Below are 13491 nucleotides of genomic sequence, written 5' to 3'. Positions count from 1 at the left end.
CGTTCCCCGCCGATGCCGTGTGGGTGCGGGGAGCCCAGCGAGCAGGCGGCCCCATCCAGCAGCAAGCCCCGCGTCTGCAACGTCTCCCCCACAGTCGGGGAAGCCAGCGCAGCCCCCAGAGGGGCGTGCAGACACAGGAGACGAGAAGCGCGCTGCCGGTCCCTGGGGTGCATCTCTCCCTGTGTGCCGCTGAGCTCCTGCTAGACAATAAACCACCGCGATTACATCTACAAACCAACCCCTGCAAGGCTGAGAGGTTTTATCAAAGCCTCCTAGGGAGGAGATGGAGCGAGAGCGGGCGCTGCCAGCAGTGTCTGCAATCCCAAGGCCAGCCCCGCCGCTGCTGCATCTGCTGTGTTTTGGGAGCTGGAGCCCCCGCTGCTGCCTCTCACGGCAGGGGCACTGCCAGGAGGCTGCTCTGCCCCTGTCCCTGTCCCTGTCCCTGTCCCTGTCCCTGTCCCTGTCCCTGTCCCTGTCCCTGTCCCTGTCCCTGTCCCAGCCCATCCGACCCATCTTAGTGAGACAAACACCCACCCCTGCAGCCCAGCACCTCCAGCAGTGGGTTCAGAGAGGAGGGCGAGAGGAACAAGATTTGTGATCTGGGTTTCACTGCAGCAGCGGAGTGATGCAGAAATGTCCTTTCGGGCTGGGGGGGGAGAGCTGTGAGGAGGCTGTGAAGGCAAATCCCAGCAGTTATTTCTCCCTTTGTTCCAGCGGCTGGGGAGAGCGGGGACTCTTTCAGCAGAAAATGCACTGAAGCAGCACTCTGAGCCTGTGCAGCCCAAGATACAGCTGCCTGCGCCAACCGAGATCAGGAGCTATTTCCCACTTATCTGTGCCGAGCCTGCTATCTGTGCAGCAGAACACAGCGTTTGGTAATAGGATTTTGATGCTGAACAGAAGATGTTTTTCCCCGAGTCTCACTTACGTCACACCTGGAGGTATCCATGGCCGTAAAGGTGACACAGAGGAAGGCTAAAGAGTTTGAACTCTTACGCTGAGGGAGCAGCTTCTCCTTTCGCTGCAAAACAGCAGAATTAAAGCAATCTAATATTAGCTGCCCGCTTGGTGCCCCCAGCCACCTCCTGGGGAAAGGACGGAGAGGAGCACCTCTCCATGGCAGTGCTGGCCCCGCAGCCCCACAGCCGCAGGGCTGTCCCCGCACCCCACGGCACAAACCAGGCCAGGGGCACTCGCACAAAACCCCTCGAGGACAGCGGGGCCGGGGCTGCGGGGGGCGAGGAGCGGCCGAGCCCCGGCCGGGCCATCAGCATGCGGCACCGGGTGCGCGGGAGGCACGGCTGGCGAGGCTGAGATAACGAGTTCCAAAAGGTGCACGCTCGGTGCATGCTGCTCACGATGTGCAACGCGGCGCTCGAAAAGTCCTGAAAAGGCTGCGAGCAGGCAAAGGCTGAGTAAGCCGGAAGGAAAGTGCTCATTAAGGAGCGGAGCGGGGAGGCAACGCGAGGCGCTCGGGGAGCAGGATGCGCCCCGCTTGTGGCATTTGCATTTTCTAGCCCAACTCCAGAGAACAGGGAGTTATCACAGCCTAATTTAGTAAAGATCTCCGCCGTACTGAAGGTGCATTTCTATTAGATGAAAGAGCCGGGAAAGAAGCGCAAGAGAGGCGAGGAGTGGAAGGAGAAACCATCTTGAACAAAAGGATGGAGAAAACAGCCTCGGAAAGTGCCTGGGGAGGGGGGCACGGAGGGATCTGCCCACCACCCCCGGCCAGCCGAAACTGCATGCTGCAGTGCACAACGCATCCCATGTTTCACAGCTTTACAGTCCTACTGCGATTTTCATTTGAATTTCACGATTAGGAACATCACCCCCTGCCTGGTCCTGTGCTCCCCAGCGCTCGGTGGGAGCGCAGCGGGCACTGGGGATGCTCCCCACCTCCGGCACAATGAACACGGGGCACGGGCAGGGCTTTGGGGCTCCTGCTGCCCCACCGGGGCTGGGCACCCCAAGGGCTGCAGCACGGCTCTCACCAAGCCCAAAAAGTGCCCTGGAGGTGCCCCCTGCCTCTCTGACAGCCTGGTAATCTCGGGGGTCCCGCACCACCACAGCGGGCGGCCCCACGAGCAGCCTGCGAGCACCCAGGGGCGCAGCTCCCTGCAGCGGCCTCCAGAGCAGGGCTGGCAGGGAGGAAGGCACGGCGTTGTGCAGGAGGGGAACTGCCATGGCCACGGACCCCAGACCCCATCCCGCAAGGACCTGGTGTGGGCAGCGTGAGCTCAGGAACCGGGGCTGGGGGGGTTCGAGCATGGGCAGCACCTGCTGCGGGGGGACACGGGTGCCAAGAGGAGCGTTGCAGTCTGTTTTTCTGCACAAGTGCATTAAGTATTCTGCACAGCACTTTTGCTGTAAATCACTTCCTATTCAGGCTCACTGCTGAGGGTCTCTGAAGGTCGATTTTCCATGGTTATGACAACAAAAACTAAAATTGGGTCAAACCTGAAAGGTATTATCTTCCTCCAAGCTGCTAAATGCACAATAGTAATGAGGTTGGTTAAGCAATTCACCCACAGACTGCATTATTTGCTCTGAAGATGTATTAACCAGTTAAATGAGCGTGATAAGGCAGCTCTGCTTATTTCTCTCACCAGCCGCACAGAAGATCTGAGGCGCTGGGTCTCCGCAGCCCGGCTAATAGCCGCGACCGCAGACATGCCGACAAAGGCGGCCGGCGCCGCACCGCTCCGGGCCAGGCTCTGCCCAGCCTGACCCGCAGTAATACAAAGGGAACTTTAAAGGCACCCAGCAGCTGAGAGCCATTTGAAAAAATAATTATGCTTCCTCCCTCCCCTTTCTTTTTCTTCTTCTTAAACGCTCTCCCCCACCCCAACCTCCTCGTAAAACCCTGCAAATCCCCCGGCCGCCCCAGGCGGCGGCTCAGCAGCTGCCGTTCGTGGCCGAGGCTGCTCCCTGGGGAGCGGCTGCACCGGGGCCACCGGGCACAGCCGAGGACTGTGACCAGGGTGTCAAAACCAACCTGCCCCTAGCAGGTCACTGCATGCAGCAGAGGAGTCCCACGGCTGGTACTGCAGCGCCTGGAAGCCGCCCGTACCCACGGCACCCACTCGTGCCCACGGCAGTGTGCTCTGCTGGCGCGTGGGGCTGTCCTGGGGCACCCTGCCCGGAGCCTCCACCGCCCTGGGCAGCGGTGGCAGTTGTGGGATGCAAGGAACATTTGTTTTTATGGGATTTCTGCTGCTCTTCCACAAACAAACACCCATTAATGTAAATATAACTGGCGTAAACAAGCGTGACCCTAAAATCCATGTGCAGCTGTATGTAACGGGGGAGAAGGAGGGAGGGAGAAGAAACACTCCAATTAATCCCTAAAATGAACAAGATGGAAAAAAACCTCGAAGTGCAGCAGAAAGCATCTGGTCCTGCTGCAGAAAGGGACCGAGTGCTGAGGCTGTGCTCTGCCACACTGCTCCTCCAGCCCTGCCAGGACCCCGTCCTGTCCCCACACAGCCCTGGCCCCAGCTGGGGTAGCAGCGCAGGGAACCAAAGTCTGATGGGTGCTGCGGGGCCCTACAAGCTGGCTCCATCCCCAAGGCGGGGAGTTTCGGGAAGCCGAGGTGCACCCGCAGCCCCTCTGCCCACGAGCTCAGCACGCCGAGCTGGCCCCAACACCGACGGCAGGCAGAGAGGGACCCGGGCAGCAGCTGGGGAGCGCACGGAGGAAGCCTCCGTTGTTGTCTCCCGGTGCTCCAGCTGGTGCTGTGCCAGCAGGAATGGCTGCGTGGAGAAGTGCCAGCACTTTCTAGCACGGAAGGATGAAGGTATCCTGAAGCGGGATCCTTGTCAGCAGAAGCTCGGGGACCAGCACCGCAACCTCCGCCAGCCCCGTGACCGAAACACGGCTGCAGAACGGTACCTGAGGAGTGACGGGGGACAGAGACCACGGGACAGATCCGGGGAGCTCCAGGACGGGAGGAGAAGGGCTGTTCCCGGGGCTGGCGCGGGTCGGGCAGCGGCACCAAGAGATCTGCAGGAGCAGGGAGCAGCGGTCCTCGCAGCGGCCTCTTGCAGCCAGGCTCCCTCAAACAGCCGATGAACCAGGCAGCTTGTCAGGAGGTATCCGAAGAACGGTGGATAAACATGGAAAGCCAGCTTTGGTGCTCGTGCCCTTCTATGATCTGCAGCTGCAGAGCGCACCCGGGCTCCCCTCGGAGCACAGCAGAGATGGAGCCCGAGCGGGAGCCCCGCGGAGAGCTGCCCTTCCCGGGCTGCGGCCCCACACCGGTCTCTCAAGGTGACACCTCGGCTATTCGGGGACGTGTTCATCAGCTCCTTCCCTCTCCTCCAGTCATTATTAGATCTTAAACTCTTGCCTTCACCATCTGCCACTCACCACTCACATTTTAAGGACGGAAATGACAGCTTCCCCGTGATCAGCCCTCTGGAAACCCCGTGGGGCTCGGTGCCAGGAAATGAGGGAAATTTGTAATTCTGACTTGAGGAGCACTCGTGACCCCCGGCCACCCCGTGGCCAGGCTCAGAGAGGCTCCAAGCGCCAGCTCCGCTCGGGCTCTGTCCCTGGCCTGTGGCAGCTGGGGACGTCTCAGTGAGCCGTCCTTGCTGCCAAACCCTGGAGAAGCAACGCACAACGCACCTCTGGGAGCAACGCTGACCACCAGCGCTCCTCCTCTACCCCAGCTCCAGTGCCCCTGCCAGCTGTGCACCCCCTCGAGCTCTGCGTGCGCCCAGCTCAACGCACGCCAGCAGCACCCACAAAACGCCGGCCGGTGCCCAAAACCCCGGCACATCACCAGGGCTGGTGCCCAGTCCATGGCTTTGGGGAAGGCAGCCAGCCCACAGCAGGGCTCTCTGCTCGGGGAGCAGGAGCTTCTCCTACCTCCGGGAGGCGTTCATGCTGCCCAGGCTCTGGGACGGGTGGCGTGATGAAGCGATGCCCCCGGGGTTCGCCCAAACGCTGCCGCGCTGAGCTCCGCACCTCGGCGGCCCCCTCAGCCACGCAGCTCCCAGCCCTGCGTCTCGGGCGGCTGCCGCAGTGCACGAGCCCCCCCCCAGCCCTTCCCGGCACCGTCAGTGAAGGGAGGGAGCCAGAAATGCCAGAAGAAGCGTTCCTCATTCAGAGAAGTCAGATCCTCTGAAGACTGGCAACAGCCCAGCGCCTGGAGAGACAAGCCCCAGATTTATGACCAGCGTGGACGCAGAGACAGAAGAGCTTTAGTGAACCTGTTTAAAACCTCATGGGAAAAGTCGACAGTGAAAGATTGGAGCGACCGGGCAACTCCACCTCTCTGCACTGAAAACAAAAGTAAGGCAAGAAAGGAGCCCGCCAGCCCCACGCACCGACGGGGAGAGGGCAGCCAGGGGACGGGGCGCTGGGGACCAGCAGGACACCCACGGGGACGTCGGGTCCCTGCTCGGGGACAGGGGACAAGCTCTGGCAGCTGGAGCCCCCCGTGCTGCATGCGGCACTCACCCAGCCTCCCTCCTCCTCCTCCTCCAGGGCTTCTTCCTCTCCTTCCCCCTCTTTGTCATTCCTCTCAGCTCACGCCTCTGCTCTGCTCTCCTTCAGCTGCTCGCAGCAATGAGCCCGGGCAGTGCCGCTCCCGGCCAGGCCTGACCGGGGTTTTAATGCCTGCCCCGTGTGCTGGCAGCAGGGCTCTCCCTGCCCTTCCCCTGCTGCCCAACATTCGCACCTAACGAGACCCCAGCACGCCGTGGGGATGATCCAGGAGCATCCCCCGTGCGCTGCGGGGCTCGGCCCAGGGACTCGCACGATCCCCTGCAAAGCCCCGGCACCACAGCCCCCCGAGACACCAGGCACATTGCTGCCAGCACGGAGAGCTGGGAACAGCACCTGGGGCTGCCTCGGGGAGTCCCAGCAGGGTCTGTGCCGAGCAGGAGCTGGCCCAGGGGCCACCAGCACCCGCGGCTCCACGCTCTGGCATTTTGCAGCTCTCAGCGTGGATGTGAACGCCCTGCCCAGGGCTAAGGCTACTGGTGGCACCAGTGTGGGGTTCCCAGAGCAGGATGGAGAGCACGGATCCGTCCCCCCCCCAAGCCCAGGTATTGCAGCAGAGCTGCTGCTCAGACCTTTGCACGTGGGAAGAAGGGGCCAGGAGCAGCCCCACGAAGTCCAGCAAGGGAAAAACACCAAGTCCTGCACCCAGAGCAGTGCTCATGGCTCGGCACAAATGGCTCCGGCTCCGAGCTGGGGGTGAGCCAGCAGCAGCCCCCACCAGCCACCCCCAGGGCTGCCACCGCCCCGCAGCGCTCAGCACCCTCGAGGCCACATCTGGATCCTGCGCCCAGCGTTAGGCCCCCAGGGGCAGGCAGCAGGGTGGGGAGCTCCAAGCGCATTACCCGATTTCCACACCAAATCTTGCCATCCACGTCAGCAAAGCAAATTGAAAGGCAAGCTGTGGTCCTGGAGCAGCAAGCCCAGCAGCCACCGTCCGGGAAACGCAGCTCCTGCCCCGGCTGGAGGCGTTAATGCCACGGCCACCCCCTGCACCCCGGGCACCCGGCGCCTGGTGCCGGCCCCTGCAGCCGTGCATTAATTAACATTCCGCATGTAAAGTTGGGATTGTAATTACTGCAACTGATTAACAGGCCGAAGGTAGCCCGTCTCCGAGGGAGCAGATTAACAGAGGCTCTCTCGAGCTCCTGCTCTCACCTCGGCACTGCCAATGCATTTTAAGCAGGGGCCCGATGCCCCCACAGGCAGTGATTAATGGGCGAGCTCGGCTCCGAGGACGTGCGGTGGCTCCGTCCCCGCTGCTCTTCCCACGCTCGCCCCGGGCAGGACGGGACGGGGCTGATGTGGGGTCGAGGGGGGACAGGGGGGGCAGGGGGAGCAGCACAGCAGGCTGGGGGGGGCTGCGGGAGCTGCTGTGCCCAGGCTGAGCGGGATGCAATGCCCAGGAAGCCACAAGCTCCAGCAGTGCAGAAAGCACGCTGCTTTCCCATGAAGCATTCCCCTTCCCAAGCTACGCAAATAAATAATAATAATTAATAAATAATAGGAACAACGATCATAATAAAGCAGCGGGAGTAGCCTCCCCGCACCCTGGCTACTGCTCGCCCCAGGACACAAATCCCTGCCTGCTCCCGGCCCCGTGGGTGTGCGCCCCTCGCCCCCCAGCCCGCTCCTCACCTCCCTCCTGCTTCCTCCTCCAGCTCTGCCCCGGCTGCTGAGTCCAGCCCGGGGACATGGCCAGGGGCCACCCCCGGCACCCCAAACCAGCTCCTCAGCAGGCACCAGGCGCTTTCTGGATGTGTCCCCACCTCCAGACCTCTCCCTTCCCCAAACCACCCCAGGCCCCTCGCTGCGTGCCCGCGGCGCTCCAGGGATCGACCTGGGGAGTGCAAAGGGGAGCGCCAGCAGGAGAGAGCCTGACGAGACTCCAATAATTACAAGCAGATAAGACTATCAGCTGTAATTAAACACTATCCACAGGCAGACCGCTCGGCTGCAGAGACTTTCTTCCCTTCTTTTCCCCCAGACTGCAAAATAAATTATCCTGCAAAGTTAGCAGAGGCTGAGCTATGGAAACAATTAAACAAAAATTAAATCTAATTCATTTATACTCTGAGCACAAAGTGGATAATGTGGGGGTTTTCTTCTCTCTCCTCTCTTTGCCTTGGTGTTACAGAGGACTATTATGGGAAATTAATCACGGGGAAAAGCAATGAACGTGATCTATCGCTCTTTAAAAGTGCACTGTAGTGATTATATAAAAATCTATTAGAGAGGCCAGGAAATTTAAGAGTGACACCATTTAAAAGGAAAAAGGAGACAGGGCTGGTGGCAAAGGGGATCAATTTCTGCACAGACGGATCCTTGAAAGAAGGAGCAGGAGGAGCTCGGGCCTGTGGGGGCGGCTGCGGGGACCTGGCGGCAGCCCCCAGGAAGGCACGCAACCAAACCGCTCCTCACGCTCGGCAACGCTCATGAAAACGCAGCAAAACACCCCAAAGCAGAGCTCAGGCTGCAGCCGCAGGAGCACAGCACGGCGCCAGGGGCTGCAGCCGACGGGGGCACCCCCAGAGGTGACCCCGCCAGCCCCAGAGGCTGGACAGAAGTGTTCCAGCCCCTTTCTGCGTGTGCTTGGATGCCCCCCGAGCACTGCGTGCCCACCCAGCTCGGGGGGGTCCTGGCACTGCGCCCCTCACCCGGGGGTCCCCAGGAGCGATCCCCATCGTCAGCTGGGGCTGCAAGAGGAGCCCCCCCCCTGCATGGCAGTGCCACGGCAGGTCCCCACCCGGTGCTGCTGCCCCCCAGCACCCTCTCGGCTGTTTAAAAGCTGTGATAAAACCTTCACCGAAGCAGATTCCTCCATAAATCTTCACCTGCAACGGGTCCAGCCCCAGGCCAGCCTGACGCTTTAACAGCACCATCAATCCTGGGGGAGCCCGGGGGGGGGCTCGTGGTCTCCATCCCCAACACGCTGCCAGCCCCACCACGAGGGATGTGCCCAAGGGGGGACAGCTGACATCCTGCTGCTCCTCATCCTCCCTGCGCCCCAGGGACCTCCGCACACGTGTCCTGGGGCCGGGGACGCTCACAGATGAGCCGAGAAGGGGGTCACAAAGGCAGGACCCCACAACGTGCTGCGGGGCCGGATCCCACTCGTCTCACAGCGAGAATCCTGCACCGGCAGGAGCAGCAGCACCAGCAGCACCCGCAGCGTGCCCAGGCCATTACCCCACAAACAATATTTACCAACACTTTGCTTCCGCATTAACATAGGCAAATGCCTTTATGTGAATTTAATGGAAGTTTCTCCTCCCTACCAGGCTAATGGAAACAAAACCCACAACACTCTCCTTTCAATGCATCTTTTCAATGATTTAAAAAAAAAATGCAAAAAAAACAAAAAAAAAAACAAAAAAAAAACAAAAAAAAACCTTTGATCTCAGCAGCCCATTTGTTTAGTCCATGCCGGGATTTAATTGAGAAGGGATGTCCTTGAATAAATGCAGAGATGTCCTCGCTCCCCAGGAAGTCTGCTTTAAGTTGTGAAATCCACTGCCTGAGGCTTTCTGTGCGCCCAGAGACACTCTGGGACCGTGTGGCCCGAGGCTGCGGGTGCACGTGGAGCATGCGGGCACCCCCGGGACACCAGGGCAGCGAGCGGGGCTGCGGAGCCAGGGAAGCACCGGGTGCCCCGGGGGACACTGCTCTGCCTGCAAACCCCGCCTGGGACAAATGCAGCAGCCCTGCAGCAGCAGCTCCCTCCCAGGCATCGCTTTGCCAGCACACCACATTTCAGGCACTGAGCTGTGCCACCGCGTGCCCCAGGGGCTGGCCGTGCCGTGCCGCTGCGTGCAGCAAGCTGGTGCCACGCAGGTGACACTCGGCACACAAACAGCCAGGTGGGGACAAGTCCTGGGGGCAGCTCCCCAGGCTCCCCTCCACGAGAGGGGCCCTTCAAGGCCTCTTCAGCCCCCAAGAGCCCCCTGCTCTTGGCCTCCAGCTGCAGCTCCCCTTGCCCTGTGGGGCAGCAGCTCCATGGGTTTCGGGATGTGCCCAGGGCACTGGCAGGGAGCACGACCCTGTGAAAGTGAGGAGATGCCAGGGAGGGAAGGCTGATGCTGCTCCAGCATCGAGGGAAGACGGGGGTCAGCTCCCGTGGCCAGCTGTCCCAGGGGAACACCTCTGGGGACTGGAGCAGCCCTGCACTCGTGGGCTCAGCAGGACAGAGGCTTGGTGATGGAAAAGGGGCTGCAGGCTGGACGCTGCGCCCCGGAGCAGCCGTGCCACAACACAACAGAAGGAGAGGACAGCCTGTCCCCAGGAGCTGGTGCTCGCGCCCGTGCTGCCAGCACCGTCCCTCCCCAAACACCTTCCAGGCTGCCAGGCCTGGCAGGAGAGGAGGAGCTGCCGCAGAGCTCGTGATCCAGGCAGGGAGCTCGGATCCGCTGGCCGCAGCGGGCGCCTTCCTGCTCATTTCCTCCCTGCCTGCCAGCACCGAGCGCCCGCCAGCCCCGTGCATCACCCCGCTGCCCCCCCGTGCCCCCAGCAAGGGACAAACCCAGCCCCCTGCCCTGGAAAGGGGAAGCCCCTGGGAGCACCCTGCGAGCGCAGGGGTGGAAGCGGAGCTGCAAAGGGAGAACCAAGGAGGAAGGGGGGCTGCCTGCAGCAGTGCTGCGCCTCCAGGTTTGGGGTTTTCATCTCCCACCCGCCTCTCCAGCCCCCATGTCATTGCAGTGGCGAGAAGCTGCAAAGGCAAAGCTGCAGCCCGGGCTGGGAGGGATCCCTCCTGCTGCACGGGGAGCAGGACCGGGGCTTGCCCTCAGCCCCTGCCAGCCAGGAAAGGCGAATTCCGACCCTGGGGAGTAATTAGCGGTGATAAAGGTGAGCGCAGGGAGCTGCCAGAGGGGACACAGGGAGTTCCCAGCTCATTACAGCTTTGGCATCTCTCATCCCAGGGCACCAGCAGCTCCCCTTCGCACTCATTTGACCCCCCCCGGCCGCAGACCCGCAGCACCCCCCGCCCGCCGCCGAGCGCTGGGTCCCCGCCGAGGGCGCACCTGGGCCTGGAGAGCGGGGCCGGGGCCACCCCGCAGCGGGCGGGCGGAAGGGGAGCAGGAGAGCTCTCAGCCTGCTGGACTCCCGAGCTGCACACAGGCCTAAAGGCGAGCTGATTAAAGCAATTAGGATTTTAAATAGTAACATCAGAGTGGCTCATCAGCGCTGAAGAGGCAGTCAAATGACGAGTCTGAGGATCCTATTTAGGGATGGCAGTTGGCTGAGCATCCTCAGCCCCTTGCCACCAGAGGCTCCGGACGGTCCCCAGCACAGCAGCACCCCGCAGCCCTGCCAGCACCCACCTGGGCACGCAGAGAGGTGCCCAAGGGGACAGCCCCTGCCCATGGGCACAGCGGGGTCTGCACCACGGGGCACCCCGCAGCACAAAGTGGCCGGGCCAGGGCCGTGCAGTACGCGAGGAGCGCCCGGCTGCGCCCCGCTCCCCGTTCTTCAGCCTGTTTGTTCTCTGTAATAAAGGCTCCAGGAAGGAAAACGTGGAAAGAATTCAGCAGCGCTTCTCAGGAGGCAGCACTGCACACCAGCAACTAAAAAGTACCTTTTGCAATAGATAAAACACAACACGCACATTTTGTCTGTTTGGACTCAAAGTCTGATATGCCAGAGATTTAAGGCAGTCTGATGGGAAATCCGTCTATTTTAGTATATAAGAATCTCCAATCACAAAGGAATCTGGACACGAATACAGATGCAAGAGCAGCACAAACAGCCATGAAATGCTCCATTCCCTTCCTTCTGCTGTCTGATTTCCTACCCTCGGATTTGTTTCTCGCTGCTGCTGGCGAACTCCCGCGCGCAGATGGATGCGGCGCCCGGGCTGCGCGCCTGCCAGGCCCTGCACGGCCCCGTGCCCGGGGCTGAAGGAGCAGCACAGCCGCCTGTCAGCAGCTCCCAGCCCCGTCCTGAGGGTCACACTGCCCCGTGGGATGGGGTGGGAGCTTGGAGTGCCCAGGACAGGGCTGCTCCAGACCCACAGGGTCTGCCTGCATGCCCCAAGGCGTGCGCACCGGGGCAATGGCACAAAAAGCTGGGGTCCCATACAGGAAAGCTTTCCCTTTCTCCATCAGGAGTCAGGGTAAAACAAGAGAAGAATATGAGCAGCCCCGAGCACAGGCAAGCCCTTCCCCATGCTGATGTCCCTATTTCATGGCAGGCCTTCTGCCTGCCCGCAGAGCGATCCAGCTCCGGTGGGTTTGGGGAGCAGCCGCGGTCACCAGCCCTGCAGCAGGACCCTGAGCGGGCACAGGGAGGGCTGCCACGGGGCCGGATCCCTGCTCTCGGGGGGGAAAGGAGAAAAAGGGCAGGAGCGGGGATCCTGAGCACAAGGCACTCATCTGCTTTCTTGCGAGCTCTGGAGATGCTGTAGGAGGGTACTGGCATAGGCATTTACATTTATTTATAGGCATTTCTGTGGCACTCAATTAAACGCTGTGGTGGAGATATTGCAGCGTGAAGAGTATTTAGAGCCATTTAACACCTCTTAGTCGGCAAAAGCCCATCTGATTCCTGCAGTGAATTGGGAAAGTGCGTGCAGCAAGGGCAGGAGTGAGGAAGGCTGCCCTTTCACAACCCACTCCCGACTTGTGAAGGGAGATGGGATGCCTGCACTCGTGCTGGAACATCCCCATGCCTTTCACTTGACACTCTGCTGCTTCCAGGCCTCCCCCTGGGAAGAGCCCCTGTCCCCAGCTGCCACGTGAAGCCCCCGACCACACGCTGCCGAGCCCCAACACCACGCAGCCCACCGGCAGGGCTCCTGCCCAGTGTGGCCACCAGCACCCCCAGGTGCTCCCCAACCCGGCCGGCGGATGGGACCTGCCCACAGCAGCACACGGACGTTTCTCTGATGCTCAGGGAAGGAAGGCTCCTTCGCAACCATCTCCAGGTTCCTGCTGTTAACCGCTCAGCAAAACCTCGCTGCCACTTGTCAGGATGCTGAAAGACCGAGCCGGTAAATCTCCAGATCTCCGGAAAGCCAGAGAGGGAGAGAGTTCAAAGAGAAGGCTGACAAGTGCATGCCAAGGTTAGCACTAATTGCACCGCTGCAAATTCACCGGTGACACTTTCACTCTCTGATCTGCTCCCTCTCCCTCTCCTGTGCTGCTCAGGGGGATTCACCCGCTGGGCTCTGGGGCCCACAGCCCCTAGGTGCAGAGGGGTGCGGGACCACCCGGACACCCCCAGCCCCGTGTGCCGCACGCTGCTCAGCACCAGCGGGGCCAGGTGAAGCCACGGGAGCGCACATGGGTGAAACACAGCCGCAGGGAGCAAACCCTGCAGGGAGCTAACCCACAGCACAGCAGGGTGCCCACGGCCGGGGCTGCCCCGGGCAGGTCACAGAGATTCCTGCTTGGCCACAGCAGCGACTCTGGGAGACGGAGAGCTGATTTTGTGGGGCAGTCTGAAGGAAGACCCGTATCGGAGAGGGACAGAGCACGCGGGGGAGACCTCCCATGCCCCCACAAGGCTCCTCACCTCCAGAGCAGGCATCTGAGAGCCACGGCTCACTGCAGCCGAGCGCATCCAGGAGCCCATCGCAGCCGTCTTCCAGCATGCTGAGAGCTGGACCACAGCCGGACGGGCTTTTGGGGCAAACGTGCCTCCTGGCATTCAGCAATCCTCCTGCTCAGCCCCACCAGCTAAGCAAGCCAACATCATCCCCAACGCAAAGAGCAGGACAGGGAGCCTACGGTCCTGGTGGGCAAAGGGCTGCATTTATCACTCCTCTGGCATCACCGTTACACAAGGCTTCATTAAAATCCAGGCAAACCGGGCGGAAAGCCTGCAATCAGAGGCAGAAAGCCCCGGTCAATCAAAATGCCGGGATGCCCACCTCCTGGCACCGCCGCCTCTCCATCTGCGCCGCAAAATCGGGCAACTCCCTGCTCTGCTCCGGCCCCTCTGCGGGCGGGGGGCTGCCCTCAGAGCGTCCCACCTCCAGCCCC

At 61.5% G+C, this 13491-nt stretch overlaps 1 protein-coding gene across 16 annotated transcripts in view; it reads right to left on the bottom strand.

Annotated features, from left to right (window-relative positions):
• The window catches only part of RBFOX3 (RNA binding fox-1 homolog 3), a 164725-nt gene that overhangs the window by 93320 nt on the left and 57914 nt on the right, over positions 1-13491 (bottom strand). For 2 of the 16 annotated variants that reach the window (XM_084492410.1, XM_084492405.1), the window contains exon 1: positions 3896-4316. The exons of the other annotated variants lie outside the window; for them this stretch is intronic. The gene's annotated coding sequence lies outside the window, so the exon portion shown is untranslated. Of the gene's footprint in view, positions 1-3895; positions 4317-13491 lie in introns of those variants that run through there. 16 annotated transcript variants of the gene reach the window in all.

This window comes from Aythya ferina (assembly GCF_964211825.1).
Source record: "Aythya ferina genome assembly, chromosome: 18".
NCBI lineage: Eukaryota > Metazoa > Chordata > Aves > Anseriformes > Anatidae > Aythya > Aythya ferina.
The sequence above is the reverse complement of the archived record's forward strand: the minus strand, read 5'-3'. Positions and strand labels throughout refer to the sequence as shown.